Genomic DNA, 20,704 nt, shown 5'->3' with positions numbered 1-20,704 from the left:
GAACGGGGGCACCGGGGGACGGGTGGACTGGGAGAGGGTTGATGGGGGTACGGGGGAACAGGGGGATCAGGGGACGGGGGGAACAGGGGACGGGGGGGGGGACCGGAATAGGGGGGATGGTGGAACGTGGGGACGGGGGACCCGGGAGACGGGGGACAGGAAGACGGGGAACCGGGGGAACGGAGACAGGGGTGACGGGGAGACGGGGGTACCGGGGGACGGGGGTACTGCGTGGGGCTGCACTGACATCAGCTGTTACCGCTTGGCCTTCAGCTGTTGCCAGTTGGCCATTGGACACCGGCAGAGCTGCGGTGGCCAAGCTAGGAAGCGCGGATGGTGGACTGCAAATTGCAGAGGGGCGCGGACTGCAGTGGGCCGGCTTGGTGGGTCTGTTGGTTGGCAGAGAATCGGCCGGCAGGTGGGGGATCGGGCGGCTCCGGCTTGCTGTGTCTCCAAGCCAGCCGCCCGTGAGACATGGTGCTATGAGCCCCCTATCCGTGGCTCTGTGGGTGTTCCTTCTTGGCCTCGCCAAATCCTGCGTTCTTGTGCGGGCAGAGGGACTAGAGTCCCCGCAGGACAGGGACAGACAGACAGAACGGGAGGAGGAGTAAGAGGGAGCGAGATGGAAATATACACGTATATGTACATGTATGTGTCTAGACATACAGAGAGACATGGACAGAGACAGAGAAAGAGGGGGCTGGCACGCGGGGAGAGAGCTCCTGAGCCAGAGCCAGAACCCAACAGGCACGTCACAGAGCCAGACAGACATGGGGTGGGGGAGGATGGGAGGGACGCACATTCGGGCACACGGACTGGGACAGACGCACTGAGGCTGTGTTGAAGTGGTGGCTTCTCCACCGGAGTGTGGTCGTGCCCGGGGCTGGGCTCCGCCAAGGAGGCATTGCCCTGGCGTTGGCAGTCACCATTGAAGCCCCCGGGGCGGGCCGCCAGGGTCTCCGGAGGGCCAGTGGGCTCTGAGCCCCGCCCAGGGACCCGCCCGCGGGAGGAGAGTGGCAGCCCCCAGGCACCCTGGTTGTGAGGATTGTGTGCCTGCGTGCCTGCTCTTCCCTTGTGGCGGTCTCCCCTGGAGTCGATGGCGCGTGGTGTGTTGGGGTGCTGCTCCCGCCGTCCCCTGGTTTGTCCCGGCTCTTTGTGCCCTTTGTGTCGGGGACACCGTGGCCGGCGGGAAGGGAGGGCTCCTGGCTCTTGTGGGAGACGGGAGGGGACGCGCGGGGGTGTGGGGAGAGGTGCCTGCCCGCGGAGACAGAAGACTCCGGTGGGGCGGGGCGGGTGGGCGTCCCGTTTGCCCGAGGACACGCCGAAACTGTGTCTCGGGGCCCAGGGGCAGGCGCAGGGATGGGCGTCCCCTGGGCTCGGGCCGAGGTGCAAAGGACCGGCACGTCCTGGGATGGAGAGAGCCTGGTGGAAGCCTGCGCCGGCAGGCAGCCCTGGGCTTGGGCGTTGGGGGTTGCGGCGGCGGCAGGGTCGGGGAGCGAGAGGGAGCCCTGCGATGGCGGTGGCGGCGGCGGCGACCTAGACGCGGCTGACTGCTGCAGGCTGACGGCCTGCCTCGGCGAAGAGCACTAAGAAGAGGGAGAGGGGGGGGAGCCCTGGCCGACAGGCCTGGTGTGCGGCCGGGGATGCGAGCTTGTAGTGCTGGGCGGCTGTCCCTCCTCTGGCCAGGGGGACCTTCGGCTGGCTGGGCGGCTGCAGGGGTTGCAGAGGGGCGGCAGGGGTTCGGAGGGAGGCACGCCGGGGCGGCGGCGCAAAAGCAGAGGCGAGCAAAAGCCTACAGGTATACCCAGGCGGTCTCCCATCCAAGTACTAACCAGGCCCCTCCCTGCTTAGCTCCCGAGATCAGAGGAGATCGGGCGCGTTCAGGGTGGTATGGCCGTAGACGCTGGGACCCGGCACCCGCGCCCCAAGAGCCTGCTCCCGGCCTGTCTCGTGAGCGCCCGGCATGCAGATGAGCCGCTCCGGTGGCGAGCATCGACCCGCGGGCCGGCTCTGCCAGCACCGCGTCCGCCCCCAGTCCGGCTCCCCGCCTCTTCCGAATGCCCCTGGCGTGGGCGGCGGGCTACTCCTGGCCGGCAGCGAGGCCCCTTCGCGCCACCCGAGGCTCCATGGGACACTGCCACTTCCCTGATGGTGCCAGAAGTCGTGGAACTCTGGCATCCTGGGACTCCCCGCACCCAGACCGGCATACAACCCGCCCCCCTACCGCCACCAGGTTTACCCCCAACCGCAGCCCCAAGGCTGGTGGAGGCCTGCACCAGCAGGCAACCCTGGGCCTGGGAGTTGTGGGAGGACCCCGCGGCGGCGGCGGGGGCGGAGGCAGGGGAGGGTGGCGAGGTAGGCGATGGCAACCGCGTGGATGGCGCCAGGGCGGCGATGGCGGCGGCGACAATGGGGGCTTTGACGGTGGGCGCTGGGACACGGGGGCCGATGGCGGCGGCGGTGGCGGCGGGGGCTGGGGAGGGCGTGAGGGCGGTGCTGGCGGCGGAGGCCGGGAGAGCAGAGGCGGGAGACTGAGGGAGTATGGCGATGGTGGCTGCGGGGGTCTAGGGCGGGGGCGGGGGAGATGGAGGTGCTGGAGGCGGGGAGAGCGGAGGAGGGAATTGTGGGAGTACGGATATGGCGGCGGCGGGGTCGGGGTGGGGGAGAGGGCAGCACTGGTGGCGGAGATGGGGAGCGCGGTGCTGGTGGCCGAGGTGGGGAGAGCACAGGAGGGAGTTTGAGGGAGTTTGGCCGTGGCGGCGGCGGGGGCGGGGACAGGGGCGGGGGCGAGGGCAGCGCTGGCGGGGGGTGTGGGGAGCCCGGTTGTGGCGGTGGCTTTGGCGCAGGCGGCGGTGGCGGCGACCGCGCGTCGGCGAAGGATTCGCGATGACGGCCTGCGGGACCGAAGAGGACTGAGAGGAGGGTGTGCGGGGGAGCCCTGGCACAGGGGCCTGGTGTGCGGCCGGGGCTGCCAGCTTGTAGTGCCGGGCGGCTGACCCTCTGCTGGTCAGGGGGACCTGCGGCTGGCTGGGAGGCTGCAGAGGGGCAAGGGGCGGCAGGGGTTCGGAGGGAGCCACGCCGGAGCGGCGATGCAAAAGGAGACGCTAGCAAAAGCCAACAGGTATTCCCAGGCGGTCTCCCATCCAAGTACTAACCAGGACAGACCCTGCTTAGCTTCCGAGATCAGACGAGATCTGCTGCGTTCAGGGTGGTATGGCCTTAGGCACTGGGACCCGGCTACCGGCACTCCAAGAGCCTGCTCCCGACTTGCCTCCTGAGCGCACGCGCCATGCTGCTGGGCCGCTCGGGTGGCGAGCATGTCTGCCCGAGTGCCTCCCGCCCGCTCCCCGCCTCCTCCGGTCGCCGCTGGTGTGGGCGACGGGATACTCCTGGCCCGCAGCGAGGCCCCTTCGCGCCCCCCAGTGGCTCCACAGGCCTCTGTCACTTCCCTGACTGTGACATATGTCTGGGCGCCCTGGCATCCTGGGACTCCCCACGCCCGGAATGGCTTTTACCACGCCCCCCTACCCCAACCCCTCTCATCCCCCCCCCAGCCCCACAAAAGCACAACCCCTTGCTGCTGTGCTGTCCCCCCACTCAGGGCCACCGAGGGGGTCGCAGGGTCCTCTCAGTCCCCTCCACCCTAGGGACGTGCAACCCAGGCCCTGGCCCTGGCCGGCCCCACCCACTGGCCCAAAGCCAGGGAGAGCCACCCGCCACCAGGGGGCAGCACCTCCAGACTGCCGCCACCCTTCGTCACACAGCCTTCTGTCTGGGCCCTCGCCCCTCATCAGCGACCGGCGTCCCGCCCGATCACTGGTCACTTCACTGGCTACACATCACCTCTCCTGACCCAGGGTGTTGAGAGAGAGGATGAGAGAAGGCCAGAGACGGAGCAAGAGGTAGGCGGAGAGGGACAGACGGGGACTGTGGGGACAGACTTGCAGAGAGCACTTTCCAGGCTCTGGGCCTCGCGTGGAGGGGTGCTGCGTGGGGGCTGCACGGACATCAGCTGTTACCGCTTGGCCATCAGCTGTTGCCAGTTGGACATTGGCCACCGGCAGAGCTGCGGTGGCCAAGCTAGGAAGCGCGGATGGTGGACTGCAAATTGCAGAGGGGCGCGGACTGAAGTGGGCCGGCTTGGTGGGTCTGTTGGTTGGCAGAGAATCGGCCGGCAGGTTGGGGATCGGGCGGCTCCGGCTTGCTGTGTCTCCAAGCCAGCCGCCCGTGAGACATGGTGCTATGAGCCCCCTATCCGTGGCTCTGTTGGTGTTCCTTCTTGGCCTCGCCAAATCCTGGGTTCTTGTGCGGGCAGAGGGACTAGAGTCCCCGCAGGACTGGGATCGACAGACAGAACGGGGGGACAGGGGGACCGGGGGACAGGAGGACCGGGGGACAGGGGACCGGGAGACGGGTGTAAGGGGGGGGGACAGGGAGAACCGTGGGACTGTAGGAACCCGGGGCGGGGGTACCGGGGGACGGGGTACCAGGAGATGGGGGAAGGGGGGCAGGGGGACAGGGAGACCGTTGGAACTGGGAGAACCGGGGGACGGGGGGTCTGGGAGACGGGGGCATGTGGGACGGGGGGAAGGGGTGACCGGAAGATGGGGGGACGGGAGTACGAGAGGGCCGGGGGGACGGGGGGACTGGGGGATGGGGGGACAAGGGGACCGGGGGACCCGGGGGACAGGGGGACTGGGTACTGGGAGACAGTGGGACCAGGGGTCGGGGGGAACGGGAGACGGGGGGACACGGTACCAGGGGAAAGGGAGACCGGGGAATTGGGGGACAGGGAGACTGGGGGACTGGGGGACTGGGGGAATGAGAGGACGGTGGGACTGCCGGACGGTGGGACGGAGGGACCAGGAGACCGGTGGATGGGGGGACAGGGATACGAGGGTACGGGGGGACGAGGGACATGGGGAGGGGGGGACCGGGAAACGGAGGAACGGGGGACCGTGAGACGGGGGGACCGGGAGATGGGGGACCTGGGGCCGGGGGGACGGGGAGACGTCGGGACCGGGGGCCGAGGGACGGGGCGACGGGGGGACCGGGAGACGGAGGGACAGGGGGACTGGAGGGACGGGGGGACCGGGGGACGGGGGGACCGGAGGACTGGGGGACCGGGGCAACAGAGACGGGGGGACTGGGGGAACGGCGGATGGGGGGACCAGGGGACCCGCGGACTGGGGGACCGGAGTTTGGGGGGACCGGGGGATAGTGGACCGGGCGATGGGGTGACGAGGGGCATGAGTGGACTGGAGGGACGGGGGTACCAGTGGACCGGGAGATGGGGGGACCGGGGGACCGGGGAACGGGGGTTGGGGGACTGGGGAATGAGGGGACCGGGAGACGCGGACCGGGGGACGGGGGGACCGGGGGACCGGGGGTTGCGGGACTGGGGGATGAGGAGACCGGGAGATGGGGTACCGGGGAACGGGGCGACTAGGAGACGTGGGACCGCGAGACGGGGGACCGGGGACGGGGTGACCGGGAGATGGGACAACGGGAGACGGGAGACTGTGGGATGGGAGGACCGGAAGACGGGGCGAACGGGGAACTGGGGGATCGGTAGACGGGGGCCAGGGCGATGGGGGAACCGGGGGACTGGGGGACCGGGGGACCAGGGACCGGGGGTTTTGGGTCCAGGGGATGAGGGGACCGGGAGACGGGGAACCGGGGGACCGGGCGACCGGGAGACGGGGGATCGGGAGTCGGGGGGATGGGTGTGCGGCCGGACCGGGAGACAGAGGGACAGGGAGATGGGGGGACCGGGGGACCGGGGGAAGGGGGTAACACTGGACGGAGGACCGGGGGACCGGAAGACCGGGCGACCGGGAGACAGGGGACCGGGAGACTGGGGACCGGGACACGGGGCGACCGGGGAACGGGGGGACCGGTAGAAGGGCGCCTGGGCGCCGGGGGAAACGGGGGACCGGGGGACCAGGAGACGGGGGACCGGGGAACGGGAGACCGGGGGTATGGGGGGACGGGGGTACCAGGCGAAGGAGGGACGGGGGGACGGGGAGACGTTGGGACTGGGGGACCGGGGGACAGGTGGACCGCGAGACGGAGGACCGGGAGACGGGGGAACGGGGGTCGGGGGACCCGGGGAGGGGGGGACCGGGAGACGAGGGAATGGGGGACGGGTGGACCAGGGGCGTGGGGGGACTGGGGGGACGGGGGAGCGGGGAACGCGGGATGGGGCACTGGGGGGAACGGGGGCACCGGGGGACGGGTGGACTGGGAGAGGGTTGATGGGGGTACGGGGGAACAGGGGGATCAGGGGACGGGGGGAACAGGGGACGGGGGGGGGGACCGGAATAGGGGGGATGGTGGAACGTGGGGACGGGGGACCCGGGAGACGGGGGACAGGAAGACGGGGAACCGGGGGAACGGAGACAGGGGTGACGGGGAGACGGGGGTACCGGGGGACGGGGGTACTGCGTGGGGCTGCACTGACATCAGCTGTTACCGCTTGGCCTTCAGCTGTTGCCAGTTGGCCATTGGACACCGGCAGAGCTGCGGTGGCCAAGCTAGGAAGCGCGGATGGTGGACTGCAAATTGCAGAGGGGCGCGGACTGCAGTGGGCCGGCTTGGTGGGTCTGTTGGTTGGCAGAGAATCGGCCGGCAGGTGGGGGATCGGGCGGCTCCGGCTTGCCGTGTCTCCAAGCCAGCCGCCCGTGAGACATGGTGCTATGAGCCCCCTATCCGTGGCTCTGTGGGTGTTCCTTCTTGGCCTCGCCAAATCCTGCGTTCTTGTGCGGGCAGAGGGACTAGAGTCCCCGCAGGACAGGGACAGACAGACAGAACGGGAGGAGGAGTAAGAGGGAGCGAGATGGAAATATACACGTATATGTACATGTATGTGTCTAGACATACAGAGAGACATGGACAGAGACAGAGAAAGAGGGGGCTGGCACGCGGGGAGAGAGCTCCTGAGCCAGAGCCAGAACCCAACAGGCACGTCACAGAGCCAGACAGACATGGGGTGGGGGAGGGTGGGAGGGACGCACATTCGGGCACACGGACTGGGACAGACGCACTGAGGCTGTGTTGAAGTGGTGGCTTCTCCACCGGAGTGTGGTCGTGCCCGGGGCTGGGCTCCGCCAAGGAGGCATTGCCCTGGCGTTGGCAGTCACCATTGAAGCCCCCGGGGCGGGCCGCCAGGGTCTCCGGAGGGCCAGTGGGCTCTGAGCCCCGCCCAGGGACCCGCCCGCGGGAGGAGAGTGGCAGCCCCCAGGCACCCTGGTTGTGAGGATTGTGTGCCTGCGTGCCTGCTCTTCCCTTGTGGCGGTCTCCCCTGGAGTCGATGGCGCGTGGTGTGTTGGGGTGCTGCTCCCGCCGTCCCCTGGTTTGTCCCGGCTCTTTGTGCCCTTTGTGTCGGGGACACCGTGGCCGGCGGGAAGGGAGGGCTCCTGGCTCTTGTGGGAGACGGGAGGGGACGCGCGGGGGTGTGGGGAGAGGTGCCTGCCCGCGGAGACAGAAGACTCCGGTGGGGCGGGGCGGGTGGGCGTCCCGTTTGCCCGAGGACACGCCGAAACTGTGTCTCGGGGCCCAGGGGCAGGCGCAGGGATGGGCGTCCCCTGGGCTCGGGCCGAGGTGCAAAGGACCGGCACGTCCTGGGATGGAGAGAGCCTGGTGGAAGCCTGCGCCGGCAGGCAGCCCTGGGCTTGGGCGTTGGGGGTTGCGGCGGCGGCAGGGTCGGGGAGCGAGAGGGAGCCCTGCGATGGCGGTGGCGGCGGCGGCGACCTAGACGCGGCTGACTGCTGCAGGCTGACGGCCTGCCTCGGCGAAGAGCACTAAGAAGAGGGAGAGGGGGGGGAGCCCTGGCCGACAGGCCTGGTGTGCGGCCGGGGATGCGAGCTTGTAGTGCTGGGCGGCTGTCCCTCCTCTGGCCAGGGGGACCTTCGGCTGGCTGGGCGGCTGCAGGGGTTGCAGAGGGGCGGCAGGGGTTCGGAGGGAGGCACGCCGGGGCGGCGGCGCAAAAGCAGAGGCGAGCAAAAGCCTACAGGTATACCCAGGCGGTCTCCCATCCAAGTACTAACCAGGCCCCTCCCTGCTTAGCTCCCGAGATCAGAGGAGATCGGGCGCGTTCAGGGTGGTATGGCCGTAGACGCTGGGACCCGGCACCCGCGCCCCAAGAGCCTGCTCCCGGCCTGTCTCGTGAGCGCCCGGCATGCAGATGAGCCGCTCCGGTGGCGAGCATCGACCCGCGGGCCGGCTCTGCCAGCACCGCGTCCGCCCCCAGTCCGGCTCCCCGCCTCTTCCGAATGCCCCTGGCGTGGGCGGCGGGCTACTCCTGGCCGGCAGCGAGGCCCCTTCGCGCCACCCGAGGCTCCATGGGACACTGCCACTTCCCTGATGGTGCCAGAAGTCGTGGAACTCTGGCATCCTGGGACTCCCCGCACCCAGACCGGCATACAACCCGCCCCCCTACCGCCACCAGGTTTACCCCCAACCGCAGCCCCAAGGCTGGTGGAGGCCTGCACCAGCAGGCAACCCTGGGCCTGGGAGTTGTGGGAGGACCCCGCGGCGGCGGCGGGGGCGGAGGCAGGGGAGGGTGGCGAGGTAGGCGATGGCAACCGCGTGGATGGCGCCAGGGCGGCGATGGCGGCGGCGACAATGGGGGCTTTGACGGTGGGCGCTGGGACACGGGGGCCGATGGCGGCGGCGGTGGCGGCGGGGGCTGGGGAGGGCGTGAGGGCGGTGCTGGCGGCGGAGGCCGGGAGAGCAGAGGCGGGAGACTGAGGGAGTATGGCGATGGTGGCTGCGGGGGTCTGGGGCGGGGGCGGGGGAGATGGAGGTGCTGGAGGCGGGGAGAGCGGAGGAGGGAATTGTGGGAGTACGGATATGGCGGCGGCGGGGTCGGGGTGGGGGAGAGGGCAGCACTGGTGGCGGAGATGGGGAGCGCGGTGCTGGTGGCCGAGGTGGGGAGAGCACAGGAGGGAGTTTGAGGGAGTTTGGCCGTGGCGGCGGCGGGGGCGGGGACAGGGGCGGGGGCGAGGGCAGCGCTGGCGGGGGGTGTGGGGAGCCCGGTTGTGGCGGTGGCTTTGGCGCAGGCGGCGGTGGCGGCGACCGCGCGTCGGCGAAGGATTCGCGATGACGGCCTGCGGGACCGAAGAGGACTGAGAGGAGGGTGTGCGGGGGAGCCCTGGCACAGGGGCCTGGTGTGCGGCCGGGGCTGCCAGCTTGTAGTGCCGGGCGGCTGACCCTCTGCTGGTCAGGGGGACCTGCGGCTGGCTGGGAGGCTGCAGAGGGGCAAGGGGCGGCAGGGGTTCGGAGGGAGCCACGCCGGATCGGCGATGCAAAAGGAGACGCTAGCAAAAGCCAACAGGTATTCCCAGGCGGTCTCCCATCCAAGTACTAACCAGGACAGACCCTGCTTAGCTTCCGAGATCAGACGAGATCTGCTGCGTTCAGGGTGGTATGGCCTTAGGCACTGGGACCCGGCTACCGGCACTCCAAGAGCCTGCTCCCGACTTGCCTCCTGAGCGCACGCGCCATGCTGCTGGGCCGCTCGGGTGGCGAGCATGTCTGCCCGAGTGCCTCCCGCCCGCTCCCCGCCTCCTCCGGTCGCCGCTGGTGTGGGCGACGGGATACTCCTGGCCCGCAGCGAGGCCCCTTCGCGCCCCCCAGTGGCTCCACAGGCCTCTGTCACTTCCCTGACTGTGACATATGTCTGGGCGCCCTGGCATCCTGGGACTCCCCACGCCCGGAATGGCTTTTACCACGCCCCCCTACCCCAACCCCTCTCATCCCCCCCCCAGCCCCACAAAAGCACAACCCCTTGCTGCTGTGCTGTCCCCCCACTCAGGGCCACCGAGGGGGTCGCAGGGTCCTCTCAGTCCCCTCCACCCTAGGGACGTGCAACCCAGGCCCTGGCCCTGGCCGGCCCCACCCACTGGCCCAAAGCCAGGGAGAGCCACCCGCCACCAGGGGGCAGCTCCTCCAGACTGCCGCCACCCTTCGTCACACAGCCTTCTGTCTGGGCCCTCGCCCCTCATCAGCGACCGGCGTCCCGCCCGATCACTGGTCACTTCACTGGCTACACATCACCTCTCCTGACCCAGGGTGTTGAGAGAGAGGATGAGAGAAGGCCAGAGACGGAGCAAGAGGTAGGCGGAGAGGGACAGACGGGGACTGTGGGGACAGACTTGCAGAGAGCACTTTCCAGGCTCTGGGCCTCGCGTGGAGGGGTGCTGCGTGGGGGCTGCACGGACATCAGCTGTTACCGCTTGGCCATCAGCTGTTGCCAGTTGGACATTGGCCACCGGCAGAGCTGCGGTGGCCAAGCTAGGAAGCGCGGATGGTGGACTGCAAATTGCAGAGGGGCGCGGACTGAAGTGGGCCGGCTTGGTGGGTCTGTTGGTTGGCAGAGAATCGGCCGGCAGGTTGGGGATCGGGCGGCTCCGGCTTGCTGTGTCTCCAAGCCAGCCGCCCGTGAGACATGGTGCTATGAGCCCCCTATCCGTGGCTCTGTTGGTGTTCCTTCTTGGCCTCGCCAAATCCTGGGTTCTTGTGCGGGCAGAGGGACTAGAGTCCCCGCAGGACTGGGATCGACAGACAGAACGGGGGGACAGGGGGACCGGGGGACGGGAGGACCGGGGGACAGGGGACCGGGAGACGGGTGTAAGGGGGGGGGACAGGGAGAACCGTGGGACTGTAGGAACCCGGGGCGGGGGTACCGGGGGACGGGGTACCAGGAGATGGGGGAAGGGGGGCAGGGGGACAGGGAGACCGTTGGAACTGGGAGAACCGGGGGACGGGGGGTCTGGGAGACGGGGGCATGTGGGACGGGGGGAAGGGGTGACCGGAAGATGGGGGGACGGGAGTACGAGAGGGCCGGGGGGACGGGGGGACTGGGGGATGGGGGGACAAGGGGACCGGGGGACCCGGGGGACAGGGGGACTGGGTACTGGGAGACAGTGGGACCAGGGGTCGGGGGGAACGGGAGACGGGGGGACACGGTACCAGGGGAAAGGGAGACCGGGGAATTGGGGGACAGGGAGACTGGGGGACTGGGGGACTGGGGGAATGAGAGGACGGTGGGACTGCCGGACGGTGGGACGGAGGGACCAGGAGACCGGTGGATGGGGGGACAGGGATACGAGGGTACTGGGGGACGAGGGACATGGGGAGGGGGGGACCGGGAAACGGAGGAACGGGGGACCGTGAGACGGGGGGACCGGGAGATGGGGGACCTGGGGCCGGGGGGACGGGGAGACGTCGGGACCGGGGGCCGAGGGACGGGGCGACGGGGGGACCGGGAGACGGAGGGACAGGGGGACTGGAGGGACGGGGGGACCGGGGGACGGGGGGACCGGAGGACTGGGGGACCGGGGCAACAGAGACGGGTGGACTGGGGGAACGGCGGATGGGGGGACCAGGGGACCCGCGGACCGGGGGACCGGAGTTTGGGGGGACCGAGGGATAGTGGACCGGGCGATGGGGTGACGAGGGGCATGAGTGGACTGGAGGGACGGGGGTACCAGTGGACCGGGAGATGGGGGGACCGGGGGACCGGGGAACGGGGGTTGGGGGACTGGGGAATGAGGGGACCGGGAGACGCGGACCGGGGGACGGGGGGACCGGGGGACCGGGGGTTGCGGGACTGGGGGATGAGGAGACCGGGAGATGGGGTACCGGGGAACGGGGCGACTAGGAGACGTGGGACCGCGAGACGGGGGACCGGGGACGGGGTGACCGGGAGATGGGACAACGGGAGACGGGAGACTGTGGGATGGGAGGACCGGAAGACGGGGCGAACGGGGAACTGGGGGATCGGTAGACGGGGGCCAGGGCGATGGGGGAACCGGGGGACTGGGGGACCGGGGGACCAGGGACCGGGGGTTTTGGGTCCAGGGGATGAGGGGACCGGGAGACGGGGAACCGGGGGACCGGGCGACCGGGAGACGGGGGATCGGGAGTCGGGGGGATGGGTGTGCGGCCGGACCGGGAGACAGAGGGACAGGGAGATGGGGGGACCGGGGGACCGGGGGAAGGGGGTAACACTGGACGGAGGACCGGGGGACCGGAAGACCGGGCGACCGGGAGACAGGGGACCGGGAGACTGGGGACCGGGACACGGGGCGACCGGGGAACGGGGGGACCGGTAGAAGGGCGCCTGGGCGCCGGGGGAAACGGGGGACCGGGGAACCAGGAGACGGGGGACCGGGGAACGGGAGACCGGGGGTATGGGGGGACGGGGGTACCAGGCGAAGGAGGGACGGGGGGACGGGGAGACGTTGGGACTGGGGGACCGGGGGACAGGTGGACCGCGAGACGGAGGACCGGGAGACGGGGGAACGGGGGTCGGGGGACCCGGGGAGGGGGGGACCGGGAGACGAGGGAATGGGGGACGGGTGGACCAGGGGCGTGGGGGGACTGGGGGGACGGGGGAGCGGGGAACGCGGGATGGGGCACTGGGGGGAACGGGGGCACCGGGGGACGGGTGGACTGGGAGAGGGTTGATGGGGGTACGGGGGAACAGGGGGATCAGGGGACGGGGGGAACAGGGGACGGGGGGGGGGACCGGAATAGGGGGGATGGTGGAACGTGGGGACGGGGGACCCGGGAGACGGGGGACAGGAAGACGGGGAACCGGGGGAACGGAGACAGGGGTGACGGGGAGACGGGGGTACCGGGGGACGGGGGTACTGCGTGGGGCTGCACTGACATCAGCTGTTACCGCTTGGCCTTCAGCTGTTGCCAGTTGGCCATTGGACACCGGCAGAGCTGCGGTGGCCAAGCTAGGAAGCGCGGATGGTGGACTGCAAATTGCAGAGGGGCGCGGACTGCAGTGGGCCGGCTTGGTGGGTCTGTTGGTTGGCAGAGAATCGGCCGGCAGGTGGGGGATCGGGCGGCTCCGGCTTGCCGTGTCTCCAAGCCAGCCGCCCGTGAGACATGGTGCTATGAGCCCCCTATCCGTGGCTCTGTGGGTGTTCCTTCTTGGCCTCGCCAAATCCTGCGTTCTTGTGCGGGCAGAGGGACTAGAGTCCCCGCAGGACAGGGACAGACAGACAGAACGGGAGGAGGAGTAAGAGGGAGCGAGATGGAAATATACACGTATATGTACATGTATGTGTCTAGACATACAGAGAGACATGGACAGAGACAGAGAAAGAGGGGGCTGGCACGCGGGGAGAGAGCTCCTGAGCCAGAGCCAGAACCCAACAGGCACGTCACAGAGCCAGACAGACATGGGGTGGGGGAGGATGGGAGGGACGCACATTCGGGCACACGGACTGGGACAGACGCACTGAGGCTGTGTTGAAGTGGTGGCTTCTCCACCGGAGTGTGGTCGTGCCCGGGGCTGGGCTCCGCCAAGGAGGCATTGCCCTGGCGTTGGCAGTCACCATTGAAGCCCCCGGGGCGGGCCGCCAGGGTCTCCGGAGGGCCAGTGGGCTCTGAGCCCCGCCCAGGGACCCGCCCGCGGGAGGAGAGTGGCAGCCCCCAGGCACCCTGGTTGTGAGGATTGTGTGCCTGCGTGCCTGCTCTTCCCTTGTGGCGGTCTCCCCTGGAGTCGATGGCGCGTGGTGTGTTGGGGTGCTGCTCCCGCCGTCCCCTGGTTTGTCCCGGCTCTTTGTGCCCTTTGTGTCGGGGACACCGTGGCCGGCGGGAAGGGAGGGCTCCTGGCTCTTGTGGGAGACGGGAGGGGACGCGCGGGGGTGTGGGGAGAGGTGCCTGCCCGCGGAGACAGAAGACTCCGGTGGGGCGGGGCGGGTGGGCGTCCCGTTTGCCCGAGGACACGCCGAAACTGTGTCTCGGGGCCCAGGGGCAGGCGCAGGGATGGGCGTCCCCTGGGCTCGGGCCGAGGTGCAAAGGACCGGCACGTCCTGGGATGGAGAGAGCCTGGTGGAAGCCTGCGCCGGCAGGCAGCCCTGGGCTTGGGCGTTGGGGGTTGCGGCGGCGGCAGGGTCGGGGAGCGAGAGGGAGCCCTGCGATGGCGGTGGCGGCGGCGGCGACCTAGACGCGGCTGACTGCTGCAGGCTGACGGCCTGCCTCGGCGAAGAGCACTAAGAAGAGGGAGAGGGGGGGGAGCCCTGGCCGACAGGCCTGGTGTGCGGCCGGGGATGCGAGCTTGTAGTGCTGGGCGGCTGTCCCTCCTCTGGCCAGGGGGACCTTCGGCTGGCTGGGCGGCTGCAGGGGTTGCAGAGGGGCGGCAGGGGTTCGGAGGGAGGCACGCCGGGGCGGCGGCGCAAAAGCAGAGGCGAGCAAAAGCCTACAGGTATACCCAGGCGGTCTCCCATCCAAGTACTAACCAGGCCCCTCCCTGCTTAGCTCCCGAGATCAGAGGAGATCGGGCGCGTTCAGGGTGGTATGGCCGTAGACGCTGGGACCCGGCACCCGCGCCCCAAGAGCCTGCTCCCGGCCTGTCTCGTGAGCGCCCGGCATGCAGATGAGCCGCTCCGGTGGCGAGCATCGACCCGCGGGCCGGCTCTGCCAGCACCGCGTCCGCCCCCAGTCCGGCTCCCCGCCTCTTCCGAATGCCCCTGGCGTGGGCGGCGGGCTACTCCTGGCCGGCAGCGAGGCCCCTTCGCGCCACCCGAGGCTCCATGGGACACTGCCACTTCCCTGATGGTGCCAGAAGTCGTGGAACTCTGGCATCCTGGGACTCCCCGCACCCAGACCGGCATACAACCCGCCCCCCTACCGCCACCAGGTTTACCCCCAACCGCAGCCCCAAGGCTGGTGGAGGCCTGCACCAGCAGGCAACCCTGGGCCTGGGAGTTGTGGGAGGACCCCGCGGCGGCGGCGGGGGCGGAGGCAGGGGAGGGTGGCGAGGTAGGCGATGGCAACCGCGTGGATGGCGCCAGGGCGGCGATGGCGGCGGCGACAATGGGGGCTTTGACGGTGGGCGCTGGGACACGGGGGCCGATGGCGGCGGCGGTGGCGGCGGGGGCTGGGGAGGGCGTGAGGGCGGTGCTGGCGGCGGAGGCCGGGAGAGCAGAGGCGGGAGACTGAGGGAGTATGGCGATGGTGGCTGCGGGGGTCTGGGGCGGGGGCGGGGGAGATGGAGGTGCTGGAGGCGGGGAGAGCGGAGGAGGGAATTGTGGGAGTACGGATATGGCGGCGGCGGGGTCGGGGTGGGGGAGAGGGCAGCACTGGTGGCGGAGATGGGGAGCGCGGTGCTGGTGGCCGAGGTGGGGAGAGCACAGGAGGGAGTTTGAGGGAGTTTGGCCGTGGCGGCGGCGGGGGCGGGGACAGGGGCGGGGGCGAGGGCAGCGCTGGCGGGGGGTGTGGGGAGCCCGGTTGTGGCGGTGGCTTTGGCGCAGGCGGCGGTGGCGGCGACCGCGCGTCGGCGAAGGATTCGCGATGACGGCCTGCGGGACCGAAGAGGACTGAGAGGAGGGTGTGCGGGGGAGCCCTGGCACAGGGGCCTGGTGTGCGGCCGGGGCTGCCAGCTTGTAGTGCCGGGCGGCTGACCCTCTGCTGGTCAGGGGGACCTGCGGCTGGCTGGGAGGCTGCAGAGGGGCAAGGGGCGGCAGGGGTTCGGAGGGAGCCACGCCGGATCGGCGATGCAAAAGGAGACGCTAGCAAAAGCCAACAGGTATTCCCAGGCGGTCTCCCATCCAAGTACTAACCAGGACAGACCCTGCTTAGCTTCCGAGATCAGACGAGATCTGCTGCGTTCAGGGTGGTATGGCCTTAGGCACTGGGACCCGGCTACCGGCACTCCAAGAGCCTGCTCCCGACTTGCCTCCTGAGCGCACGCGCCATGCTGCTGGGCCGCTCGGGTGGCGAGCATGTCTGCCCGAGTGCCTCCCGCCCGCTCCCCGCCTCCTCCGGTCGCCGCTGGTGTGGGCGACGGGATACTCCTGGCCCGCAGCGAGGCCCCTTCGCGCCCCCCAGTGGCTCCACAGGCCTCTGTCACTTCCCTGACTGTGACATATGTCTGGGCGCCCTGGCATCCTGGGACTCCCCACGCCCGGAATGGCTTTTACCACGCCCCCCTACCCCAACCCCTCTCATCCCCCCCCCAGCCCCACAAAAGCACAACCCCTTGCTGCTGTGCTGTCCCCCCACTCAGGGCCACCGAGGGGGTCGCAGGGTCCTCTCAGTCCCCTCCACCCTAGGGACGTGCAACCCAGGCCCTGGCCCTGGCCGGCCCCACCCACTGGCCCAAAGCCAGGGAGAGCCACCCGCCACCAGGGGGCAGCTCCTCCAGACTGCCGCCACCCTTCGTCACACAGCCTTCTGTCTGGGCCCTCGCCCCTCATCAGCGACCGGCGTCCCGCCCGATCACTGGTCACTTCACTGGCTACACATCACCTCTCCTGACCCAGGGTGTTGAGAGAGAGGATGAGAGAAGGCCAGAGACGGAGCAAGAGGTAGGCGGAGAGGGACAGACGGGGACTGTGGGGACAGACTTGCAGAGAGCACTTTCCAGGCTCTGGGCCTCGCGTGGAGGGGTGCTGCGTGGGGGCTGCACGGACATCAGCTGTTACCGCTTGGCCATCAGCTGTTGCCAGTTGGACATTGGCCACCGGCAGAGCTGCGGTGGCCAAGCTAGGAAGCGCGGATGGTGGACTGCAAATTGCAGAGGGGCGCGGACTGAAGTGGGCCGGCTTGGTGGGTCTGTTGGTTGGCAGAGAATCGGCCGGCAGGTTGGGGATCGGGCGGCTCCGGCTTGCTGTGTCTCCAAGCCAGCCGCCCGTGAGACATGGTGCTATGAGCCCCCTATCCGTGGCTCTGTTGGTGTTCCTTCTTGGCCTCGCCAAATCCTGGGTTCTTGTGCGGGCAGAGGGACTAGAGTCCCCGCAGGACTGGGATCGACAGACAGAACGGGGGGACAGGGGGACCGGGGGACGGGAGGACCGGGGGACAGGGGACCGGGAGACGGGTGTAAGGGGGGGGGACAGGGAGAACCGTGGGACTGTAGGAACCCGGGGCGGGGGTACCGGGGGACGGGGTACCAGGAGATGGGGGAAGGGGGGCAGGGGGACAGGGAGACCGTTGGAACTGGGAGAACCGGGGGACGGGGGGTCTGGGAGACGGGGGCATGTGGGACGGGGGGAAGGGGTGACCGGAAGATGGGGGGACGGGAGTACGAGAGGGCCGGGGGGACGGGGGGACTGGGGGATGGGGGGACAAGGGGACCGGGGGACCCGGGGGACAGGGGGACTGGGTACTGGGAGACAGTGGGACCAGGGGTCGGGGGGAACGGGAGACGGGGGGACACGGTACCAGGGGAAAGGGAGACCGGGGAATTGGGGGACAGGGAGACTGGGGGACTGGGGGACTGGGGGAATGAGAGGACGGTGGGAGGGAGGGACCAGGAGACCGGTGGATGGGGGGACAGGGGTACGAGGGTACTGGGGGAGGAGGGCCATGGGGAGGGGGGGACCGGGAAACGGAGGAACGGGGGACCGTGAGACGGGGGGACCGGGAGTTGGGGGACCTGGGGCTGGGGGACGGGGCGACGGGGGGACCGGGAGACGGAGGGACGGGGGGACTGGCGGGACGGGGGGACCGGGGGACGGGGGGACCGGGGGATGGGGGGACCGGGGCAACGGAGATGGGGGGACCGGGGGAACGGCGGATGGGGGGACCAGGGGACCCTCGGACCGGGGAACCGGAGGTTTGGGGGACCGGGGGATAGGGGACCGGGCGACGGGGTGACCAGGGGCATGAGTGGACTGGGGGGACGGGGGTACCAGTGGACCGGGAGATGGGGGGACCGGGGGACCGGGGACCGGGGGTTGGGGGACTGGGGGACTGGGGGATTAGGGGACCGGGAGACGGGGGACCGGGGGACGGGGGGACCGGGGGACCGGGGGTTGGGGGACTGGGGGATGAGGGGACCGGGAGATGGGGTACCGGGGAACGGGGCGACTAGGAGACGGGGGACCGCGAGACGGGGGACCGGGGACGGGGTGACCGGGAGACGGGACACCGGGAGACGGGAGACTGTGGGACGGGAGGACCGGAAGGCGGGGCGAACGGGGAACTGGGGGATCGGTAGACGGGGGCCAGGGCGATGGGGGAACCGGGGGACTGGGGGACCGGGGGACCAGGGACCGGGGGTTGGGGGTCCAGGGGATGAGGGGACCGGGAGACGGGGGACCTTGGGACCGGGCGACCGGGAGACGGGGGACCGGGAGACGGGGGGATGGGTGTGCAGCCGGACCGGGAGACAGAGGGACAGGGAGATGGGGGGACCGGGGGAAGGGGGTAACACTGGAAGGAGGACCGGGGGACCGGAAGACCGGGTGACCGGGAGACAGGGGACCAGGAGACTGGGGACCGGGAGACTGGGGACCGGGAGACGGGGCGACCGGGGAACGGGGGGACCGGTAGAAGGGCGCCTGGGCGGCGGGGGAACCGGGGAACCGGGGGACCAGGACACGGGGGACCGGGGAACGGGAGACCGGGGGTATGGGGGGACGGGGGGACCAGGCGAAGGAGGGTCGGGGGGACGGGGAGACGTTGGGACTGGGGGACCGGGGGACAGGTGGACCGCGAGACGGAGGACCGGGAGACAGGGGAACGGGGGTCGGGGGACCCGGGGAGGGGGGGACCGGGAGACGAGGGAATGGGGGACGGGTGGACCAGGGGCGTGGGGGGACTGGGGGGACGGGGGAGCGGGGAACGCGGGATGGGGCACTGGGGGGACGGGGGCACCGGGGGACGGGTGGACTTGGAGAGGGTTGATGGGGGTACGGGGGAACAGGGGGATCAGGGGACGGGGGGAACAGGGGACGGGGGCGGGGACCGGAATAGGGGGGATGGTGGAACGTGGGGACGGGGGACCCGGGAGACGGGGGACAGGAAGACGGGGAACCGGGGGAACGGAGACAGGGGTGACGGGGAGACGGGGGTACCGGGGGACGGGGGTACTGCGTGGGGCTGCACTGACATCAGCTGTTACCGCTTGGCCTTCAGCTGTTGCCAGTTGGCCATTGGACACCGGCAGAGCTGCGGTGGCCAAGCTAGGAAGCGCGGATGGTGGACTGCAAATTGCAGAGGGGCGCGGACTGCAGTGGGCCGGCTTGGTGGGTCTGTTGGTTGGCAGAGAATCGGCCGGCAGGTGGGGGATCGGGCGGCTCCGGCTTGCCGTGTCTCCAAGCCAGCCGCCCGTGAGACATGGTGCTATGAGCCCCCTATCCGTGGCTCTGTGGGTGTTCCTTCTTGGCCTCGCCAAATCCTGCGTTCTTGTGCGGGCAGAGGGACTAGAGTCCCCGCAGGACAGGGACAGACAGACAGAACGGGAGGAGGAGTAAGAGGGAGCGAGATGGAAATATACACGTATATGTACATGTATGTGTCTAGACATACAGAGAGACATGGACAGAGACAGAGAAAGAGGGGGCTGGCACGCGGGGAGAGAGCTCCTGAGCCAGAGCCAGAACCCAACAGGCACGTCACAGAGCCAGACAGACATGGGGTGGGGGAGGGTGGGAGGGACGCACATTCGGGTACACGGACTGGGACAGAGGCACTGAGGCTGTGTTGAAGTGGTGGCTTCTCCACCGGAGTGTGGTCGTGCCCGGGGCTGGGCTCCGCCAAGGAGGCATTGCCCTGGCGTTGGCAGTCACCATTGAAGCCACCGGGGCGGGCCGCCAGGGTCTCCGGAGGGCCAGTGGGCTCTGAGCCCCGCCCAGGGACCCGCCCGCGGGAGGAGAGTGGCAGCCCCCAGGCACCCTGGTTGTGAGGATTGTGTGCCTGCGTGCCTGCTCTTCCCTTGTGGCGGTCTCCCCTGGAGTCGATGGCGCGTGGTGTGTTGGGGTGCTGCTCCCGCCGTCCCCTGGTTTGTCCCGGCTCTTTGTGCCCTTTGTGTCGGGGACACCGTGGCCGGCGGGAAGGGAGGGCTCCTGGCTCTTGTGGGAGACGGGAGGGGACGCGCGGGGGTGTGGGGAGAGGTGCCTGCCCGCGGAGACAGAAGACTCCGGTGGGGCGGGGCGGGTGGGCGTCCCGTTTGCCCGAGGACACGCCGAAACTGTGTCTCGGGGCCCAGGGGCAGGCGCAGGGATGGGCGTCCCCTGGGCTCGGGCCGAGGTGCAAAGGACCGGCACGTCCTGGGATGGAGAGAGCCTGGTGGAAGCCTGCGCCGGCAGGCAGCCCTGGGCTTGGGCGTTGGGGGTTGCGGCGGCGGCAGGGTCGGGGAGCGAGAGGGAGCCCTGCGATGGCGGTGGCGGCGGCGGCGACCTAGACGCGGCTGACTGCTGCAGGCTGACGGCCTGCCTCGGCGAAGAGCACTAAGAAGAGGGAGAGGGGGGGGAGCCCTGGCCGACAGGCCTGGTGTGCGGCCGGGGATGCGAGCTTGTAGTGCTGGGCGGCTGTCCCTCCTCTGGCCAGGGGGACCTTCGGCTGGCTGGGCGGCTGCAGGGGTTGCAGAGGGGCGGCAGGGGTTCGGAGGGAGGCACGCCGGGGCGGCGGCGCAAAAGCAGAGGCGAGCAAAAGCCTACAGGTATACCCAGGCGGTCTCCCATCCAAGTACTAACCAGGCCCCTCCCTGCTTAGCTCCCGAGATCAGAGGAGATCGGGCGCGTTCAGGGTGGTATGGCCGTAGACGCTGGGACCCGGCACCCGCGCCCCAAGAGCCTGCTCCCGGCCTGTCTCGTGAGCGCCCGGCATGCAGATGAGCCGCTCCGGTGGCGAGCATCGACCCGCGGGCCGGCTCTGCCAGCACCGCGTCCGCCCCCAGTCCGGCTCCCCGCCTCTTCCGAATGCCCCTGGCGTGGGCGGCGGGCTACTCCTG

General features: G+C 70.2%; 7 pseudogenes; all 7 read right to left on the bottom strand.

Moving 5' to 3' along the window:
- Positions 1–1,782: 1,782 nt before the first annotated feature.
- On the bottom strand, positions 1,783–1,902 carry LOC148757051 (5S ribosomal RNA; annotated as a pseudogene).
- Positions 1,903–3,105: 1,203 nt separating this feature from the next.
- Positions 3,106–3,225, bottom strand: LOC148757050 (5S ribosomal RNA; annotated as a pseudogene).
- A 4,773-nt stretch (positions 3,226–7,998) lies between these two features.
- On the bottom strand, positions 7,999–8,118 carry LOC148757049 (5S ribosomal RNA; annotated as a pseudogene).
- Positions 8,119–9,321: 1,203 nt separating this feature from the next.
- On the bottom strand, positions 9,322–9,441 carry LOC148757048 (5S ribosomal RNA; annotated as a pseudogene).
- A 4,773-nt stretch (positions 9,442–14,214) lies between these two features.
- LOC148757047 (5S ribosomal RNA) lies at positions 14,215–14,334 on the bottom strand (annotated as a pseudogene).
- Positions 14,335–15,537: 1,203 nt separating this feature from the next.
- Positions 15,538–15,657, bottom strand: LOC148757046 (5S ribosomal RNA; annotated as a pseudogene).
- Positions 15,658–20,397: 4,740 nt separating this feature from the next.
- LOC148757045 (5S ribosomal RNA) lies at positions 20,398–20,517 on the bottom strand (annotated as a pseudogene).
- Between the last annotated feature and the right edge of the window lie 187 nt (positions 20,518–20,704).

This window comes from Rhinolophus sinicus, chromosome 10, assembly GCF_057876585.1.
Source record: "Rhinolophus sinicus isolate RSI-liver-muscle chromosome 10, RSI-T2T, whole genome shotgun sequence".
NCBI lineage: Eukaryota > Metazoa > Chordata > Mammalia > Chiroptera > Rhinolophidae > Rhinolophus > Rhinolophus sinicus.
Note: the sequence above shows the minus strand (reverse complement) of the source record. Positions and strands in the feature narration are given on the sequence as shown.